This window comes from Quercus lobata, chromosome 7 (assembly GCF_001633185.2).
Source record: "Quercus lobata isolate SW786 chromosome 7, ValleyOak3.0 Primary Assembly, whole genome shotgun sequence".
In the NCBI taxonomy this organism is placed as follows: Eukaryota; Viridiplantae; Streptophyta; class Magnoliopsida; order Fagales; family Fagaceae; genus Quercus; species Quercus lobata.
Window position 1 is genome coordinate 6,483,596 of NC_044910.1, and position 20,525 is coordinate 6,504,120.

At 32.2% G+C, this 20,525-nt stretch overlaps 1 protein-coding gene, 1 long non-coding RNA gene and 1 pseudogene across 2 annotated transcripts in view; 2 read left to right on the top strand and 1 right to left on the bottom strand.

Annotated features, from left to right (window-relative positions):
- The window catches only part of LOC115952648, a 34,815-nt gene extending 30,588 nt beyond the window's left edge, over window positions 1–4,227 (bottom strand). The window contains exon 1 of the mRNA XM_031069833.1: window positions 3,936–4,227. The gene's annotated coding sequence lies outside the window, so the exon portion shown is untranslated. The remainder of the gene's footprint in view (window positions 1–3,935) is intronic.
- Window positions 1–20,525, top strand: part of LOC115951470 — an 82,433-nt pseudogene that overhangs the window by 52,108 nt on the left and 9,800 nt on the right.
- On the top strand, window positions 10,142–12,994 carry LOC115952935. The gene is made up of 3 exons (XR_004083599.1): window positions 10,142–10,669; window positions 11,661–11,722; window positions 12,969–12,994. It is a non-coding gene; the product is annotated as an uncharacterized LOC115952935 (long non-coding RNA).

The following is a 20,525-nucleotide window of genomic DNA, read 5'->3' on the forward strand; positions in this document are numbered from 1 at the left end:
AGATAAGTATTTGGCAGCCATGGTAGGTAAGAACTCAAAGAAAGCCAATGATAAACAAAAGAAAACCAAGACTAACTTGTAAAAGATAGAACCTGAAAAGTTGTTAGAGCATCTGACAGTAAAAACCAAATCCAAAAGTAGAAGAAAAAGAAAGGAGGATGTAGAGCAAAACTAAATGTTTTCAATCTGAAGAAGAATAAGAGATAGAAACTAGCAAAGCGTACGTGAGTTTGTGAGTCTTAAAGTATAGGAGTTTTAATTTACATATTTATCCCCGTTAGTTAAAAACTTGTAATAAGTGAGTATGATTAGGGTATTTTAGGCACCAAACAGGGGAGAGTAGTGTAAAAACACCAAACAAAGTAGCAGGCATGTTACACTCCCAAAAAAAAAAAAAAAAATAGTAAGCATGTTCATTCTCAAAAAGAAAAAGAAAATGTAGTAGGTGTGTTATTAAAGGTAATAGTATAGGTTTGTTACCACAGAAGCGTAATTCCTATAAATGAATTAAAAATCGTAAATTCCTATAAATTAAAAAAACCAAACCAAGTAGCATAATTCCCTTTAAAAAATACCGCAAATTCCAAAAAAAAAAAAAAAAAAAAGAGTTTGTGTTTAATTCTAGGCCAAAACAAAGAGAAAGAGTCCTTACTAATATCCTTTTTCAAGCAGCCAATTCAAGCACAAATCCTTCTATTTGAAATTTCAAAGTCAACCACGGGTAATAAGCCACCGTCAAACACCCTTGAATCCCTAATCACATTTACCTATAGGTAAGTACTTGGCAGCCATGGTATGTAAGAACTCAAAGAAAGTCAATGACAAACAAAACAAAACAAAGAAGAACTTGCAAAAGATAGAATCTTAAAAGTTGTTGGAGCCTCTGACAATAGAAACCAAGTCCGAAAGTAGAAGAAAAAGAAAGGAGGATGTAGAGCTAAACTAAATGTCTTCAATCTAAAGAAGAATAAAAGATAGAAAGTGAGATAGAAACTAGCAAAAAAGAGTTTGTGTTTAATTCTAGGCCAAAACAAAGAGAAAGAGTCCTTACTAATATCCTTTTTCAAGCAGCCAATTCAAGCACAAATCCTTCTATTTGAAATTTCAAAGTCAACCACGGGTAATAAGCCACCGTCAAACACCCTTGAATCCCTAATCACATTTACCTATAGGTAAGTACTTGGCAGCCATGGTATGTAAGAACTCAAAGAAAGTCAATGACAAACAAAACAAAACAAAGAAGAACTTGCAAAAGATAGAATCTGAAAAGTTGTTGGAGCCTCTGACGATAGAAACCAAGTCCGAAAGTAGAAGAAAAAGAAAGGAGGATGTAGAGCTAAACTAAATGTCTTCAATCTAAAAAAGAATAAAAGATAGAAAGTGAGATAGAAACTAGCAAAGCGTACGTGAGTTTGTGGGTCTTAAAGTGTAGGAGTTTTAATTTACATATTTATTCCCGTTAGTTAAAAACTTGTAACAAGTGGGTATGACGAGGGTATTTTAGGCATCAAAATTGAGGAATCCAAACAGGGGAAAGTAGTGTAAAAACACCAAACCAAGTAGCAGGCATGTTACATTCTCAAAAAAAAAAAAAAGTAGCAGGCGTGTTATTAAAGGTAATAGTATAGGTTTGTTACCACAAAAGTGTAATTCCTATTAATAAATAAAAAAGCGTAAATTCCTATAAATAAATAAAAAACCAAACCAAGTAGCGTAATTCCCTTAAAAAAAAATACCGTAAATTCCAAAAAATAAAAACCAAAAAAGAGTTTGTGTTTAATTCTAGGCCAAAACAAAAAGAAAGAGCCCTTACCAATATCCTTTTTCAAGCAGCCAGGTCAAACACAAATCCTTCTATTTGAAATTTTAAAGTCAACCATGGGTAATAAGCCCTATCAAACACCATTGAATCCCTAATCACATTTACCCACAGGTAAGTACTCCTCAAACTATGAATACTTGGCAGCCATGACAGGTAAGAACTCAAAGAAAGTCAATGATAAGCAAAAGAAAAGAAAAAGAAAACAAAGAGGAACTTGCAAAAGATAGAACCTGAAAAGTTGTTGGAGCCTCTGACAATAGAAACCAAATCCAAAAGTAGAAGAAAAAGAAAGGAGGATGTAGAGCTAAACTAAATGTCTTCAATCTGAAGAAGAATAAGAAATAGAAAATGAGATAGAAACTGGCAAAGCTTATGTGAGTTTGTGGGTTTTAAAGTGTCGGAGTTTTAATGGCTACTATAAACTTCTTTTCATATTTTCTTCTTAAAAATAAAGTTCTTTTTGTATTGCTTTTTCACCAGGTGTATAGCTTTTTCTTTATAGTAAAAATACTAAAACATTCATGCACTACAACAAGGAAGACAGGCTGTAACTTCCCATTGCCCAGAGAAGTCCTATTTATATTGCTATTTTTTTTCCAGCTATAAAGTTCTTTTTACATTTGCTTTTTGACCCAAGTTAAGAGTTTGTTTATATATTTATTAAAAAATTAATTATTTAAGTGAAGTAAGAAAAATCATGCAATTGTCTTTTAAGAACTGAGATTTAAGATTAAAAAATTTAATCAACATTAGAACAAATAAATAATTTTAAACCTTTTAACTTCTCTCTCTTACATTAAAAGTGCATTTGCATAGTTCCAGGTGCTCATATATATTGTGCATGTGCCTAGTATTAGTATACGATGGCATCTTTGCATGACTAATATAATAAATAATGTCAGCTCAAAAAATCAAAAACATAAATATTGTTAGTTTTATGTATTAATTACTTCAATTCACTCTAAATTCACTCAAAAAAAAATTTACTTAAATTCAGTTAATTTACTCTAAAAGTCTAAATTATAAATTCTTTGCATTGTGCATTGCAAACTATTAAAACTTTAAAGTTTAAACTATCTTTTTTAGATTTAATGGAGAATATACTTTATTAGCCTCACTTTATTTTTAACAGTTTTTTTTTTATTTTATTTTATAAGAATCTATTTTTAATTGTGAATAAGACATAATTTGCAAGTATTGTTAAAAACATAAAATTAAGATAGCTATTATAACTCTTAAGTCTTAAAGTCTTTACATACTCTTGGTGCAATGGACGTCACTCCACAAGTATAACTTGTGGAGTGTGAGGATAAGGGCAGAAAAAAAAAAAAAAAAAAAAAAAAAAAAAAAAAAAAAAAAGTCCTTTTAAGTCTTTATACTTTGATAGTGGGGATGTTGAGGCAATTTTACGTGTTCCCCTAACTTTATCGGACAATTGAAGCTATGTTTTGGTCTCATTCGAGGAATGTGTTCTACATAGTCAGATCTAATTATTATGTAGCCAGGATCATCGCAATAAAAGAAACTTTAATTTAGAGCTCAAATGGAGCATATGCAAGTGTGGTCAAAGATTTGGAAGTTTATATAATGTTCGGTTCTCAATACATCCATGTCTCAATTTTCATAACTTAGTTCTCATTCTCATAACTCACAACTCATAATTCTTAACTCAATTCATAATTCCCCTTTTTTTTAAATCTCACTCAAATTCTTGTTTGAAACCCCAAACTTGAACTTAGTTTTTGGTTTGTAAAAAGCAAAATAACACTCAAACAATGGGAACTATGTCAGAACGGCTACCTGCATTTCTTCCACACATGAACCCAAACTTAAAAGAAAAGAAGAATGCAAAGGTGAAAAAAGAAAGAAAAAGAGCTTTGATCTCATAAAATAAACCCAAAAAATGAAGCCAAAATATCTCAGTTTTAAGGGTTTGGTGTTGATATTTGAAGTTCCGATCTCATATCATAAGCCTAGTAAATAGCACAAACATCGTAAACCCAAAAAACTAAAATAATGTAGTCCGAAAATCAGAGCCAAAAATGACTGTAACAACACATCAAACCACAAAATTTTAACAATAGATGAGACTGAAAGAATCAAGGAGACGCACCTGAAATTGGGGCTAGAACAGGTGGATCTGAAATTAGGGAAGAAGAAACAACTTGATCCCAAACCTGACTTGCATAGTTTTGAAAATGAGTCGAATCGGAGTGAGTAGAAATCCAATCTGAAATTTGCAAATGAAGAGAGAGAAAAGACTGAGGAGAGCTAGAATTTTTGAAGTAATGAAAGAGGACTGAAATTTCAGTGCTCCTTTTAGGAAAAATTACAAGAAACTTCCGCTGCTCTTTTTTATTAATATTATATGTTTTCTGAGTAGTTCCACTTCCTAGTGAGGTGCGAAAGTTGCTCCTTTTTTTACGCTTTTTCTGTAGTGGCGCTGAAAGTTGTAGTGCGTGAGTGGCGCAAGTTCTCTTTTTTATTATTTTAATTTTAATGGCTTCTATAAAATTCTTTTCATATTTTCTTCTTATAAAAATAAAAAAATAATAAAAGTTCTTATCATATTGCTTTTTCACCGGGGGTGCATCGCTTTATTTTTATAGTAAAAAATTAAAAAATTCAAGCACAATAGAGAGGAAGACAGGCTGTAAGTTCTCATTGACTAGAGAAGTCCTGTTTATATTGCTAATTTTTGCCACTTATAAAGTTCTTTACACATTTGCTTTTGACCCAAGTTAAGAGTTTGTTTATATATTTATTAAAAAATTATTTATTTAAGTGAAGTAAGAAAAATCATGTAATTGTCTTTTAAGAAATGAGAATCATGCAATTGTCTTTTAAGAACTGAGAATTAACCCACAGGATTGGCCGAGTTGGTTGGGCTCTCGGTCTCAAGTGCTTGTACTGGGCTCGATTAGGTGTGCTTCCTAGTTCGAGTCCTGCTACCTGCACCTTAAAAAGAATTTCCTAAGCCAACGCTTTACCCCTTCGTGGGCCAATCCAGCGCAAATAATAATTAGTCTCTGGTTAAAAGTTTTGATGATATACTATGCAAAAGCAAAAAAATTAAAAATTAAAATTTAAAAAAAATTATTTTTTTATTTCAACATTAGAAGAAATGAATAGTTTAAAACCTTTTAACTTCTCTGTCTTACATTAAAAGTGCATTTGCATAGTTCCAGGTGCTTATATACATTGTGCATGCGCCTAGTATTAGTAATAAGACGGCATCTTTGCATTACTAATATGATAAATAATGTCAGCTCAAAAAAAAAAAAACATAAATATTGTTAGTTTTATGTATTAATTACTTATGTAGGGACACGATTCGTATCAAATCACAACAAGGTTGGATTCGCATGTAGAAAGGCCCATACAATGTCATTTGTAGAGCGTGGGTTTGAAAAGGCTAGACCTTGGTCGTTGGGTAACGGGTTAGTCAGGATTTTCATGGGAGCCCATCCGAAGGTGGATTTGGCCTGTATGTCTAAGCCTTACACGGATGTGGTGTGAAGATATACCTCCTCGGAATTAGTTCGAGGAGCATCTCACCCTCACCGTCCTCATTTTTTATGAGTTCGTCCTCCCCCCTTTTTCCCGGTTTCAGGGAAGACCCCTTTGTCAATGCAACGAACTTCCCTTTTATACTAGTATTTCCTTCCCATTCTTCACCTACGTGTCTGTTTCTTCTTGTTTAGGGTGGTTACTCGTCTTGTCAACCCTCACATCAGAGTGGTTGGGAAAAGCTGGATAGTAGGGTATGAGTATGAGTTTGTCAGGCGATGGGCTCCACATTAAGGTGTTGGCAGCCTTCTCCCTTGTGCTGCTCTTGTACTAAATTTGTCCTTTTCTTCAGGCTTTTTTGTGAGGTATTGGGCGTAAAGTCGTCCTCGGCCGCATCCTTGGACCTTCAAGAAGCTTTCATTGCGCGTTCTTAGCAGTAAGGCTCCTCGGCCTGGGCCTTTAATACAAAGTGGGCTGGGACCTCAGATTTCGGGCCCCACAACTTAAATTCAGTTAATTCACTCTAAAAGTCTACATTATAAATTGTTTGCACTTTGTGTTGCAAACTATTAAAACTTTAAAGTTTAATTAAACTATCTTTATTTTTAAAACTTTAATGGAGAATATACTTTATTAGCCTCTCTTTAGTTTTAACAATTTTTTAGTTTATTTTATAAGAATCTATTTTTAATTGTGAATAAGACATAGTTTGCAAGTATTGCTAAAAACATAAAATTAAGATGAATTTTACTAATGTGTGACCTAAGGGAACACATTAATTTCTATTTTTGGAAAAAAATTTCTCGATAATTGAAAAAGTAATAACAATTTTTTCAATTCCCGAGAAAATATTTCCAAAAATAGAAAACTTAATGTGTGCCCTTAACCGGACCCTTTTTTTTTTTTTTTTAAATCTTTTTAAGTCTTTATACTTTTATAGTGGAAATGTTGAGGCAATTTTTCACGTGTTCCCCTAACTTGTTATCGGATAAATGATGCTATGTTTTGGTCACATTCCGATAATGGGTTTTACACAGTCAAATATAATTATTATGTGGCTAGGATCATCACAATAAAAGAAACTTTAATTTAGAGCTCAAATGGGGCATATGCTAGTGTGGTCAAAGATTTGGAAGTTTATACAGTGTTTGGTTCTCAACACATCCATGTCTCAATTTTCATAACTTAATTCTCATTCTCATAACTCACAATTCTTAACTCAATTCATAATTCCCTTTATTTTTATTTTTTTTATTATTTTTTTTTTTTTCACTCAAATTCTTGTTTGGAACCCAAACTTAAACTCAGTTTTTGGTTTGTAAAAAGCAAAATAAAACTCAAACAATGGGAACCATGTCAAAACGGCTACCCAATACCCACCTTTCTTCCACACACGAACCCAACAAAGAAAAGAAGAAAGCAAAAGTGAAAAGAGAGAGAGAGAAGAATGAGGAGAGAATTTGCGTAGTTTCTATCAAAGCTTCATCGTGCTCCTTTTTTTGACGCTTTTTCAAAAGTGGCGCAGAAAGTTGTAGTGCGAAATTTCTCTTTTTTATTATTTTATTTTTATTAGCTACTCTAAACTGCTTTTTATATTTTCTTCTTAAAAATAACGAAGTTCTTTTCACGTTGCTTTTTCACCAGGTGTATACTGTATAAGCAGTGACGTTGGAAATTTCCAAAGAAAGAAATTTCCTTCTTCTAGAGTTTCGAAAAAGTTATGTTATTTAAACTACAATTTTCATTGATTAAACAACACAACACATATTTTCACGACACTTTTTACTCACACGTATTTTTAAAACACTTAAACCTTGAGTTAATGGTATAGTCATTATACGAGTCAACCTTACAGTACACATCCCGCATGTTCAAAAATGAGGACAAAGTGTAAATTCATGGTGAATAGCAAAAGATGATGATAACTCGATTGTTACACAAATGGTGGGGGCATTGAATAAGTGTCATAACTCAAAAGTTGTATCTGGCTAATTTGTATTTGTTAAACTTTATGCTAATTAAACCGATTCTAAGTTTAGGCCCATCTTTTTGTCGTTAATTACTGGAGCTTTGCTATTTGATTTCTGCTCCTTCGCTACTGTGTTTGTGATCGATTCTATCGATGCTTTCCGTTGTATAGAGTTTATTAAGTCTCATTAGTAAAATAAAAAACAATTTTTAGTATTGGTATCCTTTGATGGTGACTTTTTTTTTTTTTTGAGATAATATACAAAAATACATAGGGGATGGAGAAGGAGAGAGTGGAAACACAAAACTTATAACACTAGCACTTATAAAAAGGCCTAATTTGGTAGTGGCATCATAGTCCTAAAAAAATTCCATAGTTAATTGCATCCATGAAGTTAGATCAGGCAAATTGGATTTTAGAATCATCTAATTCTCTTATCAAATACTCCAGTTGTGTAAGGAGACTAAAACCAAATCCGACCAGCCCGTTATGTTAGCTGTAGCGGTTGAATCCATTAAGGTTAACAATTTTTCTTTGATGGGGAATGGATTTATGAGAATTTGTATATAATGTTTTATTTAGTATTATAAACAAATTTGGTAAATTGTTAAAATGTATTGTTTGGGATATTTATTTTGATTTAACAATGTGTATTGTCTAGATTGTGTTAGAACTTCTTTCTCTCTTTCTTTTGCGCATGTTTGTTTCTAAAAAAAAAATTCATGTTTGGATTTTTTGAAAAAGGAAATGTTTGAATATAATAAGAAGAGTAGTGATGCCGATTTTAAATTTTTTTTTTTTTTTTAAAAACACCAGATCCTTGTTATATTTCCTTCCATGATATGATTAACACTTTTTCATGGAAAATTTATTCAATAAATAATATTTTTTTATTCAAGAAGAAATAGTATATTACTATATTCCCATTCTTTTACGTAGGCAATCAAATCTCGCAATATTTTTACAAATTAGGTGTCTCAACCAACCATAAGTCAAAATAAAACATGAACAAATTACAACTTACTCACCTGTGGCTTGATCAAAATTTAAATTGTCTACCTGTAGTTTGAAGTTTGACAATAAAGTGTCAAATTTCAAATTACAAGTAAGCTACTTAAATTTCAACCAATAAACAAGGATATTGTGAAAACATTGTAAGATTTTATCGTGTTCTTAAATTTGCTCTCAAGTTTATTAGGATTCAAAGTTCTGAAATATTATGAACAATTTCACCAATATGACTCATTTAATTAATGATCATTATTTAGGACCTTGGGCAATGTATGAAACAACCACTGCCCCTTTTAGTATTTATATGGCTACAAAGTTAAGATTGAGATAAGCTTACTTAGTGTATTGCATTGTGTGTAATTGCTTTTAATAGCTAACATTGAGGAATAAAAAAAAAAAATCAATCTCAACAATTGAATAAAAAAGGTTAGAAGAAGTAAAAAAAGTGAATAAAAAAAAGTTAGAAATTAAAAAGTGAAGAAGTAAAACAATATTGTGAGAGGAATGGATATAATTGCATACAGTACTGAATCTACAAAGTTCTTTATACAATTTGTAAAGAGTCTATTATAGTCAAGAACTTTGAAGCTAACCATAACTTCTAGTATTATTAACAAAAATGTCTAGGATTTAAATACGTCTATCCTCAATATAATTACCAATTATTGAATTATCAAAAGAAAATTATTTATAAATTTATTAAAAACCAAACATTACAATAAGAAAAATCGCTCAATTGACTCTGACTTTTTTGAATGATGAGATGGGAAATTAAAAAGTTCACTTATATTTTTAGTTTTTGTATTGAACTTTTTTTAAAGCTTTTAAATTTTTTATCTCTCATGTTAAAAGGTACTATTGCACAAATTTAAATCTAGAAAAACCATCCTCTTTGGCGATACGTAGACTTGCCAGAGAAGGCATTAAGCAAGAAAGCTAAAAAAAAAAGAAATTTATGCATAGACTTAACTGAAATCAGCACAATATCATTGAGAACATTTCAAATGAAATCTTATTAAATCAAGTATAAGCTATATAAATCACATGAAATTTTATAAAATCAAATAAAGAAAAGGAATTAAATTTCTAAACCAGGTAATAAAAGACAATAAGGTTTTTAAAAGAAAGGAAAAGGAAAATAAGCCTAATAAGGGTTAACTAATTACTCATAAATAAAATAAATCCTAAACATAAATTGTTAGGCCTTAAACCCACATTTGGGTGGCCTAGTTGGTTAGATACTCGGCCAACAAATCTCATGACTTGGGTTCAAGCCTCAACAATTAGCTGTGTGTTGGTACTGCTTATATCTCATCTCCAATTCAAAAGATCCAAAGATAATAAATGAGTTTCTTACAAACCTGGAGTATGAGGTTTCGCCCGGGAGTGAGTAGGGTGCTATTATGGTCACACCCAGGTAGGAAAGTCACACTATGTAACACTCCGACCCAATTTTTATAATTAAACTATGTGTCTAAGTGGTTAAGTATTATTAATATTTTAAGCCACTTACTTACAAAAATTAATATAAGAGTATTTAATAAACATATTATTTTATAATGTCATTGAATAAGAATTTTAAAGATTATAAATAATTGAAATGACTATTTTGTATTATAAATATATACTTAGCATGTACAAAACTATATTAGGTGGTTAAGTTATGAGATATATATATATATATAGATATATATATATGCAAAGTGATATTATTTTTGTAGAAAAGTAAGTGTGAATGCAAGGAATTATTTTGGTAGAAAAGTGAGCGTGAATGCAAGAAAGTTGAAAAGGTAAGTTATCCTTTCTTTCCTATCAATACACATGAATCACCCAAGATATTTTGCTGGACTTCTTGGCTGCACCAGAAATTCCCTTGGTCATTCTTGCTTTACTTCTTTGTTTTCTTCCTTCTTTGTTCTTATTGGTTGCACCTTTATCTCTTCTTTGACTTTCTCAAGCTCTAGGACACCCCATAAACTCCCTTGCTCTCATTTTCCACGGGTACACACACAAATCAAAAATTTCAGCTCACTTTGCTCTCTTTTTCTCTCAAGGAAAGAGCTTGGAAGCTCTCTTAAGTCCACTTTGTCAGGTCCATGGGTCAACAAATTAAAAGAGAGATAAGGCTTCATCATCTTTTCTTCTTTCTACTCTTTTAAAAGCAACTAGAATAGTTAAGAGCTCTCTCCCTCTTTCATTCCTACGGATCCAACACCAAAAGGAGGAAAAGCTCTCAATTATTTTCTCCCTTCCACACCTACAAGTCCAGCAGCAAGAAGGAAGCTTCTTTCAACTCTCTCAAACTCTCTACCTCTCATACTTTTGGTCTAGCCATTAGGAAAGGGAAATCCTTTCATGTAAGTCTACATATATATATATATATATATATATATGCTGTTTTAAGAAGCCTTGAAATTGTGTTGGTGATTTGTTGAAGGTAGATTAGGGTTTTTATTAATTAATGATTTTGTATGATTAAGGAAGTAAGAAAAAGTTAGGATGAGTATTGTTGATGCTGCAACTGGGATTTTTGTTGGGAGTATTTTTGCTCTAAATGGTTAAATAACTATATGTAAGTGTTTTATAACATGTCTTATGAGTGTATAAAAATCCCCATATGAAAATACCATTGTTTGATAATTGTTTATGAATTTACAATAAAACATTGCAAAGCTGTCACTGTGACAGATTTTGTGTTCATGCATGATAAATTATGTATTAAATTGTATATAGTGAATTTGGATGCTAGGGATAATTCCTATGAAACCTAAGACACTTTTGGTTGTTAATGAATTGGTCTCACAGCATTTGGGTTAATATAAAAATAATGGTTTAATTTCCAAGTTGCATGAAATTCTGTCAGGACAGATTTGAGTACGTTGTCTTGTATGATTTTTAATAAATCATGGGTTTATGCTTTGACTCCGAAATTTTTATGGTATATACTGGACATACAGGGGAGTTGTTATTAAAATTTCATGACAATTGGATGTGTTTGGACAGCCTGTTTGTATTTTACAAATGGGGCATATGCTGCTGGAATAGAACAGTGAATAGTAAGAGACATGCCTAACTTTGAGGATTTAATTTTAAAGTTAGGGTGAATGTTTTGAGCTATAATTTAATATGCTCATTCTTTGGTATGTTAGAATCATATATAAATTTTTATGAATTGGTTTCCTAATGATTTAGTACATCATGTTGTCTGATGAATGCATTTTGTAGTTGTGGGAACTTCTTTGAGGTGGGATTAGGATTTCCTTGATTCTAAGAGCTAGGTTTTGAGATGAATGTGTAAGTTTATGATAAGGAATTATGAATAGTAATAAGTTTTGATTTATGGTTTAGGTGTTACCAGTATCCAACTCTAAGCTCCTTCAACTTTAGGTTCTCGGTTCCTCTACTTTTAGGTAAGGGATAAGTTATATAGGTATTTGATAAGTCATGAGGTTATTTTAAAGTATATTATGCGTTAAAATGTTTTTGATTAGAGATATGGCATGTAATCATTATTTTGACAAAGATATGTTCGTGAGCTTTCGAAACCTTATGTATATGATTTCAACAAATTTATGCTATTACTGATTCTGCGAACATGATATTTAAAGAAAAGAATGGAAATGCTATTATAATGAAATGTCATGCAAAACAAGAAATTTCAGTATGATGTAAAGTATGAAATATTTTCGGGTTATGTCCTCTGGTAATTTGAACTCGGCTAGTAGGGGTTAATTACTGGCTTTCCATGGAAAAATGTTATATGTTTGGCCAATTAAAGTAGAGGAAATGGGGCTGCTCGTAACTTTAGGCTATTTAAAGTAGAGGAAATGGGTTGCCCGTAACTCTAATCTGAATAAGGCCTTCTCCTCAATGTGTATGGACGGCAGGGAGGAACAAAACCTAGAGGGGATGTGCCATCAGGCCTCCTAAAGGGGACAATATCATACACACGGGGGCACCCAAATGTGATGAGGCCTTCTCTGTACAGACTTATCAGATATGGACTAACCAACAAGTTATTTATGAACAGCTATATTATGTTATTAATCATGAGATAATGATTTTGTTTAAATGCATTATGAAAAGTTAAAAGCTCTCATGAAAAGAAATTTATGATGAAAAGAAAAGCTATTCATTAAAGATAAAAGTTTCTAAAGTTCTGTTGTGCTATAAAGATAAAGTTCTGATGAAAGTACAAGTTTATATTTAAAAGTTATCAGATATCTGTTTTTATGAAACGTTAAATTTTATGATCATGAAAGTTATAGTATCTTATGAGAAGAAGTTTATAAAGAAAAGTTTTCTTATTAGTCGAGACGTTTCTATTTTAATACAAAGTTGTCGATTATCTGATTTAAGTTAAAATGATTATTTTGTAATGAGAATATATATATATGGCGACTTTGTAGGAAATGAAAGAAGTTTAATACGAAAGGTTTTGGTAATATTAACCTGATAAGAAAAAGGAAAACAATTATTTTCTATGAAGAGTGTATAAGTTATTATTGTGAATAGTATAAAATACTATGCATGAAAAGATGTTCTCCTATTCGAATATTCATAGAATGAAATGATTTGATATACATGCATCCTTATTGAATTCTCATATATCTTACCTTTACTAAGCTGTGTAGCTCACCCCTTCCACTCTTTCAGTTAGCAGGTTTTATTCTGGAGCAGAGGGAGCCTTAGTCGAGTTTGGAAGGAGCTGGTTTTAGTTTTATATGTATAGATCCTAAATTAGCAATTTTATGTTTAGCTTTGTAGTATTGTGTATTTTAGGATCTAAAGAAAGTTGTGTACCTTAAAGTATTAAGAGATGTATTATGTGAAAGTGTGGAAATTAAATGATTGGTGGATTATGTTATATTTTGTGTACAGTGTAGATACTCTGACTATCAAGTGAAAAGTGATATCAAGAAGTAAAGAAACAAGAAAATTATTCTGAAAAGAAAAAGAAAAGCTTTTGAAAAAGTTTTGTAAAAGTTAAGTTGGTTCTTGTTAATATCAGGTTTAAACTTGATATTAGCATGCCGGTCATGGTCACAAATTCGGGTATCGGGTTTGGAACGTGGCACACTAGTCACCCTCTCTACCCATTTTTTGTTTACCAAAAAAAAAAAAAATTGTTATGCCTTAAGTTTAACTAATAGTAGTTAGGCCATTGGTTGGGTGTCTTCTTTTTCTGTTAATTTAAGTTTGTGTAATTAGAGACATGTATTTTGTGTACATACCTAATAGGTTAGGCCAACTCTCACCCAAAGTTTAGCTAAAAGCCCACCTTTTGTAGCATATTGAACCCTTTAACCCTAAAAGGGGTTAATAGGAAAGGGGCTTCCCATTTCTAACACCTTGTGTCCTACAAAGGTGTTTGCACACGAGGCTCTTGACATGTCCTATTAACGAGTAGAACATTCTTGTAATTCTATTTCTAATACCTTGTGTCGCTCAAGCCCAAAAGGTTGGTCTTTTGGGGCTTGACTTGAAGGATCGAAGGTGTTAAAATTTTCAATTTGAGTTACCTACTTTTCAAACCCAACATATTCTTTATTTTTTCTCTATTATATTTAAGTATTTATTATTTTTTCCCTTTCCAATGGTCATATTTTTTCAACAGCCACATTTTTTTCCTTTTTGAGAAGAGGAAGAAGAAAAATAGCCATATATTTCTAACAATCATATTTTCCAACGATCATATCCTTTCAATATAAATAGCATAATTTCGTCTCTAATTTTATTTAATTCAAAGCCAATAACCTCAAAAAAAGGAAAAAAGAAAAATAAAAAAAGAAGAAGCTTAGAGGCTGTTTGGATGCAAAAATTTCATCACTCAATTTCTATCACTCATTACTCATCACTTAATTTTTCACACCCGTTTGGCACCATCACTCACTTTCCATCACTCAATATTTTTCACACTATTTGTGGGTCCCATATCTGTCACTCGGTGCAGTTTTTTTTTTCCCCGTACCTAGAAACCCAAACCTAGTGAAAAAAAAAAAAAAAAAAAAAAAAAAAAAGATCGAACCCAGTGGAAAAAAAAAAAAAAAAAAAACTAGGAGAAGAAAGGGGAAAAAAAAAAAAGAGTCAAAAGGTGATCAAAAGTTGCGGCTGAGTTATAACTAGTGGGTCCCCCATGTATGTTTAATTACAAAAATGTCATTAAGTTATGAGTTATGAAAACTGAAAAATAGCTAAAATGTGTTTTTAGTTTCCATAACTCATAACTCAAAAATCAGAGAATAGAGTGATGGAAACAGAGTTATCGTGTAGCCAAACGGATATTGAGCTATGGGTCCCACCATTTTTGAGTTATGAGTTATGGAAACAGAGAATTGAGTTATGGAAACAAGTCATCCAAACAGCCTCTTATTGTGTCATTTGGAGGTAGCCCAAATCCAATTTGAAGTGTGTAACTTTTTATCGTTGTGTGGAAGTAGATGTTAGTAGAAGAGTTAAATCATTTCAACATTTGGACTCATGCGAAATTGAGATTATATTTCTATGAAATTTCAAGTCAACCAAATTCAATAATAAAAATGAAACAGTAGTACGAACATAAAGAATAAAGAAGAAAGCAAACATTAGCAAACCATTGCGGGTTGTGGCTTGGTAGTAAAAGTTCTCGTATCGTTACGCATGATGCTTGGTAGGAGGTAAGTGGTTCGAGTAGGGATGCTTCAATAAATGTGTTATGCTCATGATGATAGCCTCATCAGGGCACTGATAGTACACATGGTATTGCTCATTGTCGTCACGAAACGTAGGGTCGATGAGTCTACATTGGAAACCCTTTTTTATTTAGCAATACAAACACACACGCACAAAACTTTAGAGATATTGAAGAGCATAAATTAGTGCGGAAGAAAACCAAACCACCAAACAATTAGTGTTTTTAGATTAAAAAGAGCATAAATTTTGTGGAAGAAAAAAGAAATATTAAAGAAAATAAAAGGTTAAATTAAATTAAATTATTTTATTATACTTTAGAGATTTTTTTATAATTTTTTTTTGTCATTTAATTCACATCATATGGCATGATTTAATTGGATGAACTAGCCCATGTGACAAGTTAGGGTGTACTTAATGGCTAACTAATATTTTGTTTTTTGTTTTGTTTTTTTTTAATGGAGGTGTTGCCAATCAAAATGATCCCCTAATTTTAGGGAAGATGATCAAAATGTTGAAGCTTTAGGAAACAAAATAAATATAACCTTAAACTTTAGAGGTGTGTTTTACAATTTAGTCTCTACAATATTATTATATGAGTCCAAATTTGGTAAAGATGAGGTATAAAACCTATGTTTTACACCATCTAATAAGAGATTGCTACATCAACATTCTACTTAAAATTCGATACATCCTACCACATCTAATAATATCTCAATAAACTCTCAATTTGGTTGGATTTATATATGAATATTAGAATTGATTGGGTGTAGTTATACTTATTTTTAAATATATGATAAGATAATGTGACATGTTGAGATTGGAGGGATAAAACATGAGTTTTACACCACATCCTTACCAAATTTAATCTCTCATCATATTAGATTGTTTCAATTTCAATTTGGGTACTATATCAATTTTGTATGTGTTAGATAACAAATTGCAATAATGAGGGCAATTTAATTGGTGTTGTGGGTCCACAAATCACATGTTTTGCATGTGATTGTAACTATGCTTTTTTGTCTAAGATAATCTCAATTTGGACAAAGGGTGAATGTTGCAGTAATTCTCTCAAATTTGGGAGGCTAATTGAGCAAATAAAAAGTTTAGAAAAAGATGGTAAAACTAGAGAAGGATTCTAAAAAATAAAATGTCTACTTCAAAAGTGTCATTAATTTTCTTACAACCTACTTTGTGTTTTTGTCTTGTGGTGGTTCAACTGAGCAACATCGGTCCATCTCAAATGTGAAACACTGGGTAAATTTTTCAGTATAGGTAGGAGGATTGTAATTTAAAACCAATATAAAATATGGGTTTAAAAACAAAGTTTACCAAAATTTTTTTTTTAAAAAAAAGAAAAGTTTGCTATTTGCAAAGACTTGGCCAGCTTGTCAAGTACAATCTCAAAAGTGGAGGTTCCAAAATCCAAACTTCCACTTCACTTAGAGAATTCCCATCAAAGATTCTAAAAAATTTAGTATTTACCATTTCAAAAATCAACTTTATAATAAATAACACATCATTTTACAACATTACTTACATAAAAACTTCTATATTTTTAACACTTCATTTAAATATTCTTTCTTTCTTTATCATTTTTTATTCTTCCTCTTGTCTCTCTCCTCTATTTCTCTCTTTCTCAACCCAGCGTCGCCGGCCACCTCAAAGAATCACCTGGATCAAAGAATCACGAAATCAAAGAATCATCCAAATCAAAGAATCTCAAAATCACAACAAAGACCCAACACCACTCCGATCAACCCATACCCAGCACCCAAAGCCACCCCGATCAACCCACAAACCCAGCCACCGAAATCAAGAACCCACCAAAATCAATCAAAACCATTGAAATTAAAATTCACCATAAAAAACTGTCTTTGGACGCCAGTAAGATGAGATGGCCTAGTATCTATCATAGTAAACTTTGTTGGTGCATCAAAGTCCTCAAAATGTTTCAGATAAAGCCTGGTACCTATTCAAGTGCAGAGTCATTGGAGTACATTAGAGCTAAGCTTCTTTTGTTGGTGCATCAAAGTCCTAAAAAACTTTCAATTACATGTAGGTATGCAAATCACGGTCCAAAATCAAGTTCTGGAAACGAGCAGGTCTGTTGCGTGGGGAAAAAGTATATAGAAAACATTAATATATCGGACTGTCTTTTTTTTTTTTTTTTTTAAAGAAAAGAAAATCAACTTTTTTTATATAAGTAAAAAGAAAAGAAGCTAAAGAGACAGATTTAAATTAGCTTAGTAAGGTAGGAAGAAAAAAGAGAAGACAGTCCTCCAATCATGAGATCTCCTCATTCTCCTTTGCATACCCCACTAAACCATGTGCTGTTAGATTACATTTCTTTAATATTGCGTGAAAACTGAAGAAATTTGTTTAAAACAACCTGCAGTGCGAGCACTTTTATATCTTTCTTGGCCTCAAACAAATAGCTTTCACTCAACTTCAATGGAAATATCAACCTGAAATTGGAACAGTCCACCATGAGGTCTTGTATTCCAATATCAAGACTAAATGTAACAGCTTAATTCATCAATAACATTCCACCATGGTGCTGCAAAAAGTCTCGACAGAACTTGCAGTTTCTCTTAGCCCAATTTTGTCAAAATTATGCCACAGAAGCCCGTCATGGTAAAACTGATCTCAAGCTCAGGTGAACCCAACTTTAGCATTGTCATTTCCACAAAATCAACAAAAGGAAAAATCAAATGAGCATTCCCTAAGTACAGGAGAAACGGTTACACCATAATCTGAGAACGGTAAACACCAAACCGTGGAAGAAAAAGCAAAACAACAATTACATTAATACTAAGGAAGAGAAATTTCAATATGCATTTGTATATAAAAGTTTAACAGAGCATTGCATTTGTAGGTCACCAAAAAAAAGAAAAAAAAGAACATGATTTAATCAATAATAATAGTTGACCATTTTGAGTCCTTGACAACTTCAGCAAGAGCCCAGGTTTGCTAATTCTTCAGCGTGCCTTTGGCTTCCATCCCTCTTAATTACCACCGCAATGGGCTTCAAGATTCTTGGACGTTTGATCTCCTCCTTCCATTTTATTGAAGTGCACAAACAAGACAACAGGAAAATTTGATTTCAACCTGATTTAAAAAAAAGAGAGAGAGAGAGAGAGAGAGAGAGAGAGAGAGAATGTGGCTATCTGAAAGCCAAAAGAATGCTAAGGTACAACTAGCAGAATGCAATGATTTTACTATATTTTTTAAAATGCCAGTAAGGGAAATACAAAAAGAAAAAAATCTCTATTATATACCTAGAACAAATTAAATTTGTTGTCATGCTAAAATAATTCAAAACCCACACTTTCATTTCATTGGATTCCCTCCCCAAAATAAAGAGAACATCAAGACTTGTAAATTGTAATAGAAAGAAGAATGATGATGACTTATAGGCAAAGAAGTCAAAAAATTCTCTTATACTTGATTCAATTTTACATTCTCCATGTCTTTGGAGGTGGTTCATCATTTGAATAGCCTCCTCCACAATGCCCAGCCCCATCATCCTCATCATGGCTTCAATTATTTTGGGTACCTTTGGAGGCTGAATCATTATTAATATCATAATGAATCCCAACTTTCCTCACCCATAGGTTATGTGAAGCACTTATTCTAATCTCAATTTTATTGGATCCATTCCCATCAATTTGACGAAAATTTTCTCCCCATTGGGCATTGAAATAGTGAGGAGACAAATAGAGCTGACAAAGGTGATGTGAACTAACTACACCATAGTTTGTCCTAAAAGAAGAGCGTATTGGTGATGTGCTGCTTTCAAATCCATTGACTTTAATCCAACATGTAAGAAGAAAATCTTTAGAGGTATAAGAAACTTTTGGGATTGAAAAACCAATGCACAACTCAATTCCCATCAGCTCATCACACCCATAAGGCACTTGTTCCTGCAATTCAAGACTTACAGATTCATGTTCAAACCATTTTGGAAAGTGACCTTCAGGAATAATAATGTCAAAGATGTCTGGTAGTTTACCACTTTGTCCCTGAAATATACAAAGCATAATTAATGTTTAGAATTTTTTTTTTTTTTTAGGAAAATAATGTTTAGAACTTAGAGAGAGAGAGAGAGAGAGAGAGAGAGAGAGACCTGAAGCATGTTATTGCTACCTTGATTATAGCTAACCAATTTGAAGCAGTTAACACACTGGAAATTCAAATGGGAGTGATCTGACCTAAAAGTATAAAATTGCAATTCTAGCAATCCCCACAGTAAGATACAATTGTTTGCAATTACAATATCAGTAGTTGAAGGAACATTTTCCAATGATTGAAGCCTTGTGCAACCCTCCAAATGGAGTCTTCGAAGATTAGAGAGTTGAGACATGCTTTTAGGAAGGGAAACAAAATGATTTCCACTTAGATTTAAGTGTTCTAAAGAGGACAAGCAGGCAATGTCATTAGGGATTGATGTAAGATCGAAGTCACTAAGATGCAAATATGTTAAAGATTGAAGACCTAAAAAGGAAGGCAATAATGGTTGAGGAACTTGTAGCGTGGAAACAAATTTTGGGCTCGACCGATTCAATAAAAAAGGCCATCCGATGACTTGTTGTCCAGGAAATTAATGAAGGAAATACTAGGCCCATCAACTCAAGACTTTTTGGTAGGGAATAAATTCAGCTGACTTATATATACAGATATATAGATATTTTAGATTTTTAAGGAGGGCAATGGAAGAAGGAACATCTCTTATGTCTGTCCAACACAAATTAAGCAACTCCAAACTTTTTACATTTCCTATGTTCTTTGGCAAGTTACGAAAATTTAGGCATCCAAAAAGATCAAGAGACTTAAGCAACTTCAAACTACAAACGGTGTTAGGAAGGCTCACAAGATTCTCGCAATATCTTAGAGTCAATGAAGTAAGGTCAGCCAAATGTTCAATTGATGAAGGCAACTCTTCTATATCTGCTTTGTTCAAATCATGTATCTCTAGGCCTTTGATTATCCATAGGTTCTCTGGCAAGTTTTTAATTAGTTCCACAACAGCAGTGCAATCCAAAGAAAGCTCCTGTAAGAATTTTGGATTTGCCACAAATTTTGGAATTGTCTTGACTTTGGAGCAATTAAAAATTTCAAGAGTCACAAGGGGCTCCATTCCAAACTTGCTTGGAAGACAAATTAGTCTTTCACAATCTTGTAAATTAAGATGAATAAGTTTTTTAAGAATTCCAATAGATGGGTCAATCTTGCGTAAATTAATGCACCTTACAAGAACTAATTTCTCAAGATTTAGGACTCCAGTGAAGTTTGGAGTTATAATCAGGTCCGAGGAGTCGATCAAGTCAATGAACTTCAACTTGTCAAAATTATGTTAGAAGAAAAACAATTGTTAGAATAATTAGCTTCCTAGTGTCCATTTATTGTAATCTAAAAAAGAAAAGTTTTAGGAGGATACTTACCTTTATTCCTGTCCAAAGTTGTTCGATTTTGCTTTGTTGCAAACAAAGTTGAACAAGCTCAACTAGCTGGAAACTTGACTGCAAATATTTTGATGGATAC